The following is a 7,763-nucleotide window of genomic DNA, read 5'->3' on the forward strand; positions in this document are numbered from 1 at the left end:
AACTGGCCTGAGTCCCCGGAAGTGGCGAGAAGTTCTTTGCTGAGTGTCTCTCTATGACATCACCACAAGTGAAGCTCAGCAAACGCAATGTAAGACAAATGAATACCAGCATGTTGTCAGCAAAGAGCACTGCGGTGGAGCAAAGGAAACCAATGCTGCAGCCCCGACTGTCTGAGGGGTCATGGTTATATTCCTTATAAACATCATGTGTCCTCTCGTGTGTCTGCTATAGCAAAACATCCTTTTACCTGTGTACCCCAGCAAAACATCATTTGACATAACTGACTTTCCAAAGAAACCAGAAGTTTCCACTTCATAACGCTGTGGCCTGCATCATATTCTAAGCTCCAGGAAGGTGTTTTCCTATCCCTTGGCACCCAGCACACTCACTGGTATATGGCAGTAGATATCTGGTAAATGATTTGTCAGTCAGCCGGATGAGGGAGAAAAGTGGCCAGAGAATAAAATGCATTTCTGATGGACAGTTTGAGTGTCCACTGCCCCAGGCTGGGGAAGCATGGGATAGAGTGTCCATGTGTGAGCAGTGTGTGAACTAGGGGGGCATGGGATAGAGTATCCATGTGTGAGCAGTCTGTGGACTGGGGGAGCATGGGATAGAGTATCCATGTGTGAGCAATCTGTGGAGTGGAGAAGCATGGGATAGAGTGTCCATGTGTGAGCAGTGTGTGGAGCATGGGATAGAGTGTCCATGTGTGAGCAGTCTGTGGACTGGGGGAGCATGGGATAGAGTGTCCATGTGTAAGCAGAGGAGGGGGTGCAGATAAAGGTGGATCTGGAATCAGTGGCAGAAGCTGAAGATCCACTGGCCAGTTGTGGGAAGCACAACAGTGGCCTTACAATGAGTAAGTGGGTGGAAAAAGAGAGGGTCTCACAAGGGACATGCACACAATTACAATTGGAGCTACTATAGAAGACCGGGACAATGCAGTTCTGAGCATCCGTCATTCCCAGATTTGCCAACATTTCCCTGGATGTAGTCTCTCTTGTGTTGCCTTCTCTATGAGTCAACATTTATCATTTCAAGAGATCACGACTTTGGTTTGGGGAAATCCCCATGGCACGGAGGCGTCCAAGAACTGATTCTATTTGTTTTCCAATCCTGGTTCTCTAATCATTAGTCCTAATGCTACCCAATTCTCTCTAATAAATGACTTCCTTCTCTGCTTAAGTCAGCCAGAATTGGTTTCTGCTGTTTATAGCCAAGAACTGTTTTAATTTGGGAGTCAGTAGACTCCATATGATCCAGGCAGGTGAGAATCAAGTGTATAGGTAAACCAGGCACTGAGGTGCCAAGCATGCAAATACCCTCAAATGGCCAAAACCACTCTGGAATCATGGAAGTTAAGGTCTCCATTGAGATGGGAAGAGAAAGGTGACTGTTTCGGAGTTAGAGTTTGCAAGTATGTGTGGGTAGTGGGTGGTGGCCCTACTAGATAAACCATCCTTTTGTTGGGATCTGTCCTAGAGTCATAGGTCACCAAATTTGTCCCAACTGCGGGCCTGGGAAATAGCTATCACATGAAAGCCTGAGAAGTTGGTTCATGACCTTGTGTCTCCTGGTACTTGTTGTGTTTTCCCTAAAGTATTTGCACACTGGTGATGCAGCCCCACTTCGAGGAGTGTACACTACAGCATCAAGCATGAGAGGAAATCATGGAGTCAGAGTGCGCTTGCCATGTTTCCTGATGCCTCACACAGGATGTCAGAGCAGGAAAGACACTCAGGTCATCTTGCCTCCTGTCTTGTGGTCCCAGACATCAACAGGCCACAGGGAAAAACTTAGCAGCGTGGTTCTCACAGTTTCTCAATGCCCACAGAGCTGATCCCTGGGCCTGGGGTGAAGCCCCAGGATCTGGGATTTGTGCATATTCCCTGGTGATCCTAACGTGTGTTGTTCGAGAACAGTGGCTTCTCATCCTTACATCTCACTGAAGAGGAAACTGAGACTCCAAAAGAAATGGTCTCCTGACTAAAGACTCTCTGCCCTGCTTCACCTTCAGTAGAGAAGCAGTTGCCTGGCCAGACCCTAATGTAGGCTTTCTTAGATTCCTGCTTCTCTTAAATGTCTGGAGTACCCAGGGCCCAGGGTGGTGTGTATGTGTGTGTGTGTGTGTGTGTGTAGGGAGGAGCATAGAGAGTCTTTCCCAAGCCATAGTGTGACTTTTTGTATCTGTGCTGATTGATTTGTTGTTGTTGTTGTTATTAACTGGACACAGACTAGAGTAACCTGGAAGAAGGGACCCTCAATTGAGAAATTGCCTCAATCAGATTGGCCTGTGGGCTCATGTTATGGTGCATTTGTTGTTGTTGTTTTGTTTTGTTTTAATGATTGAAATGAGAGGGCCCTGCCCACTATGGACAGTCCGTCCCTTGGCAGTTTGTCCTGGCAGTTTGTCTTGGGTGGTATAATCATGTGAGTCGGGCCCTGGAGTTCTCTCTGACTTGTCACGTTCTTTCTCTGCTCCTTGTGTATACCCAGTTCCTGCCCCTCAACCACTCTTACAGCACTGCTCCCATTCCTAGCTTGTGCTCATGTTCATGGTCTCCAAGACAGGTCAGGCATTTGGTTGCCTCATATCCTGCTTTAAGCAGGCTGGGAGTTCTTTGGGGGTGGGTAGGCATAGCATTCTATAAGACTGGCTTAGCCAGTCAGGCTCTTGTTCATTGGCACACTTACAGAATGTTCTTTCTTTCCTTGTGGAGTTGGCCTGGTTTTGGTTTATTAGAAACAGGCAGGAGGGTAAAGCAGGGATGGTAGGGTGTAGTACTTTGCATGAGAATGGCTCACATAGACTCCTTATAGGCTCATTTGAATGTGTATCTCCAGCTGGTAGAACTGTTTGGGAAGGATTAAGAGGTGTGGTCTCATTAGGGGGTGTGTCACTGGGGGTGGGCTTTGAGGTTTCAGAAACCCACATTATCCCCAGTTTCTGCCTCCTGCTTGTGGACCAAGAAATAAGCTCTCAGCTGTTCCTGCCCCCATGCCTTTGCTCTGCCATCATGGACTCTGATGCTCTAGAAACATAAACCCAGTTAAGCCTTTTCTTCTATAAGTTGCTTTGGTTATGATGTTTTATCACAGCAAAAGAAAAGTAACAGATACCCAGGGATCTAAATCCTACTCTACTCTGTACATATATTTAATGGATTAGAGTTCTTTGTTTCAACATTTAAAATACATATTTCATTGTATTAGCAATCTCATCTCACACACATGATGTTCCTTAGTCACTTTTAGTTCTGAGAAAGAAAGGTTCCAGAACAATCAACCCGTACACTTCCTACAAGCAAGGATGTCTCTGAGCATTAAGCCTCATTATGACAGTCTCACGCTGTTAGGGGTGATACAGTGATCTCCACAGCAGAGCTCAGAATAGCAACAAATCAGTAGTTATTATAATCAGACTTCTGCCTATCTGCCAGACTCTGTGTGAGGCAGTGAAGACTTAGAATTAAAAAACATGGCCCCTGTGCGCAAAAGATCTTGGGCTGAGACATTCTGTGCCAAAAGCATGAATTGAAATCACTCTGTGTGCGTGTGTGTCTAAGAGTGTCTGTGTGTCTGTGGGTGTCAGAGTGTGTGCGTGTGTCTAAGAGTATGTGTGTGTGTTTTTGTAAGTCTAAGAGAGTGTGTGTGAGTGTGTGTGTGTCTGAGAGTGTGTTTGTGTGTCTGTATATGTCTAAGAGTGTGTGTGAATGTGAGAGAGAGAGAAAGTGTGCGTGTCTGAGAATGTGTGTATGTGTCTCTGTGTGTGAGAGTATGTCTCTGTGTGTCTAAGAGTATGTATGTGAGAGTGTGAAAGTGTGTATGTCTGAGAATGTATGTATGTGTGTCTGTGTGAGAGTGTGTGTGTCTATATGAGTGTGTGTTTATGTGTCTGTGTGTATGAAAGAGTGTGTCTGAGAGTGTGTGTCTGAAAATGTGTGTATGTGAGAGTGTTTGTGTGTGAGTATATGTGTGTATAAGTGTGTGTCTGTATGAAAGAGAGTGTGTCTGAGAGTGTGTGTGTCTGAAAACGTGTGTATGTGAGAGTGTTTGTGTGTGTGAGTATATGTGTGTGTCTGAGTGTGTGTGTATGAGAGTGTGTCTGAGAGTGTGTGTGTCTGAAAACATGTGTATGTGAGTGTCTGTGTGTGTGAGTATATGTGTGTGTCAGAGTGTGTACATGAAAGAGAGTGTGTCTGAAAACATGTGTATGTGAGAGTGTTTGTGTGTGTGAGAGAGAGTGTGTGTGTGTGTGTGTGTAAGTCCGTGTGCCAGAGGTCAACCTCTGATGATTCCCAGGAGTCTCTCACATTGTTTCTGACCCAAGGCCTCTCAGTTGGCCTGGAGTCATCCATTGCATTGGTAGGCTGCTGTCTAGTAAGTCCCAGGAAGTTTTTTTCTGCCTCCTCTGTGCTGGGATTTAAAGTGTGTATCATCACACTACATTTCATGTGGGTTCTGGGGCTGAACTCAGGTTCTTATGCTTAGCCAGCAAGCATTACTGACTGAGCCATTTCTCTGTGGCTCCTGAAATCACTCTTCCCATCTGACTGGCCCCGGGCAGCAATGGGCATCAGCACCATAAATGAGCCCAGGAGTGAGGGCAGGTCAGGTACCCTCCCCTTCTGTTACTTCCTGATGCTGTGCCAGGCTTTGCGTGCACGATGTGTATCTGCACAGCTTTTCGTATTTCACCCACAGGAGTTCTGGGATTTGCTACTCAGCTGATTTCCCAAAGACGAAGAGGAAATGTGTTTGTTCACTCCAGCTGCTTCATGTAAGGACGCGCTCAGCTGAACACCTGGATTGGATTTTGATGATGATGATGATGATGTTGATGTTGAGAAAGCTAGATAATTCAATAACGATGTAATGCATCCTATTTTTAAAAGGAAACTTGGCTGCATCTCAGCTAAGTAAACAGAAGAGGTTTCTTTTAAGAAAATGGTAACGAGAACAGCTTTGCAAACCCACCAGACCAGAAGACAGCACTCCTCCTGGCAGTGTCCTCTGTGTTTGGGGCTTTCCAGGTCACCTCCAGGGTGACACAATGTCTCTGTGGGCCTCATGCCATCTGCTGTCGGTAATGGCTTAGGGCCAATCACTCCTAAAGCTTCCCTCCTGCCTCACAGGCTGGCCTGGGCTTTCCGTGTGAGCAGCCCCAGGGGTGGTCGTGCGCAGTGCTTTCCTGTCTTGGGATTATTATCATCCCTTGGTGAGCCTCGGTGTCCAACCAGCGGCTATGGGAGGAAACTGCCTGATGTGGTTCTGGGCTTGATCCAAAGCTGCCCTGAGAAACAGCAGTGGGAGCTTGGGACGAGAGCTGCTTCTGAAGCTGAAAGCTACCAGACAAACAGCCTGAAGCCTGTTGCTCACACTGGCATCAGCCTAGCCGAGATAGCCCTGTAGCCTTCTGTGGTCGCTGAGTTGAAGATATTTAGCCAGTTGGCATGGTAAAGACAATTCCATCCTGCCTGTTTTCATGGGCCATCCCCTTCCTGGACGCTCCCCAGAGGAGGCCGGTAGGCTGTGGGAAGCAGTGACATTTAGTATAGGAATCTGCAGAGCTGGTTTTCATCACAGGACTCCAGAGGCTCCATATCCTTCCCTGGGGTTTGCTGGTCACGGTCCTGCCTCTCTGGCTTGCAGTGCTCCAGCTGAACAATTTTGTGAGCATTCTGGCAGCCTCTGCACCTGGAAAGTGCCTTCCTTGGCCAGGGAACGAGAAATACTAGCTCATGGGAGCTTGGATTGGCCAAAACCATCTGCAGATTTTGCACTTGTAAGGCAAGGACCCTGAAAGTCAAATTTTTAAAGAAAGCAAAAAGTGGTAGCAGAGGAAAGAGCCAAACACTGAAACAATTAAAAAAAAAAAAAAAAAAAAAAAAACCAGAAAAAAACTTGACCAAGACAGATGCATTACAATGGAGCTGAGAGGATTGCCATGGTTCCAAGAAGGCATTGGAAACTGCTGGTTCTTGCCCAGACCCTTACTGCATTATGACGAATCTTGGCTATGTCCAATGGAGTAGGGTATCTTCTTTGTCCTTCAATGGGTTTCAACCGGATTAGCAGAAGAGAATGATTGGAGTTGGGAGGGGAGGCTGTGTGAGTAGGAAAATCATGTCAGTATGTAAGCAAAGTCTAAGGTCTGCAGCTCATTACTGTTTAAAAATGAGATGGGGTGTAGATTAATGGTTGAGCCCTTACCTAACATGCTGGAAGTCCTGGATCCCATCCTCTGCAACAAAGAAGGAAGAGAGGAAAGAAGGAGGGAAGGAGGGAGGGAGGGAGGGAGGGAGGGAGGGAGGAAGGGAGGGAGGGACGAAAGAAGGGAGGATACAAGGTCCCCAGAAGTGCACAGAATAGACTTATCTTGGCAGCTGTGCTCACACAGCTATACACTCCACAGTCCAGTGGAGCAAAACACTAGATAGTCCTACAGACTGCCTGGATCAACAATCAGAGGAGCTCAGAGGAGCTCAGAGGAGCTCGAGAACACAATCTTCCATTGGATCCTCTTGGACTCCTTGAACATGCTGGAAATAAACTGACAGGTCCCGGGAGGTTGGCGGGCCTAGGTAGCTGAAGGAACGGAAGTTTGGAAGGGGGAACCAGAGCCACAGCAGTCATGGTGCACACTTCCTCAGTGCAGTTCAGGGCATCATTTATTAATTTATTACCAGCTCTGTCCTGCCGGTTCCCTGCTGACTGTGGTCTATCATAATGCCAAGCCGGGGATGGGGGTGGGGGACCAGATGGCCTGAGATGCTGAGATGATCACAGAGCATCATTTGAATTGAGGCAGCCACAGTATCAGGTCTAGGATGCTTGTTTTGCAGATAAGGAAGCTAAAGCCAGGTAGGAAAAATATCACAGTTCTGGTTCACAATCTGCTTCCCCATTGAACTACAATGGGAAAAAGACTGGCCTTCTCCTCCTCCATTTTCATGTGCATGTGTGTGCATACATGTTCACATGTGTGGGCACATGTTTATGCATGTAACATGGAGGGTCAAGGCTAATGTTGGGAATCATCTTTGATTGTTCTTTCGTTTAATTCATTAAGACAAGGTCTCTCAATGAAACCAGAGCTGGCCCATATGGCTTGCCCTGTTGATCCCCTGTCTCCACCTTCTAAGGCTAGAATTACATACATGTGAGCTGCTATGGTTGCCTGGCATTTACATGGGTTCTCAGATCCAAACTCAGGGTCTTATGCTTTCAGGACAAGTGTTTTAATCGCTAAGCAGTCTCTCAGCCCAATGATTATTTCTGAACTCAAAGGCTTAGCAGAGAACATGGCCCAAGGAAGATGCTCAACAGATGTTTGGTATGGAGAGAGAGGGTTATGGAGGAAGAGGGAACTTGCTAAGGTCACTCATCTGACTGTCTAGACCTCACTCCCATGGCATCTCCCCAGAGAGCTGGCCACTGTCTCTCTCAATGTTTTGGTCTCTTGCCAGTGTGCTTAGGAGGGCAGGCTTGATGTCCCTACTGTCCAGAAGACATTACTGATATCATCAGACTCCAAAGCATCCTCTATTCTGGGGCAGCATTTGGGTGGATCCCTGGTTCATATGAACAGCATCAGAGGAGTCAAGAGGATATTTGGTTTACATCCTTGCTAAGGGGCTAAGGCAGGTACCCACTCAGGTTAGGGTTTATGGCTGAATGGGACTCAAGAATAAGACATTGCGCCGGGTGGTGGTGGCGCACGCCTTTAATCCCAGCACTCAGGAGGCAGAGGCAGGCG

The sequence above is a fragment of the Arvicanthis niloticus genome, chromosome 12 (genome assembly GCF_011762505.2).
Source record: "Arvicanthis niloticus isolate mArvNil1 chromosome 12, mArvNil1.pat.X, whole genome shotgun sequence".
NCBI lineage: Eukaryota > Metazoa > Chordata > Mammalia > Rodentia > Muridae > Arvicanthis > Arvicanthis niloticus.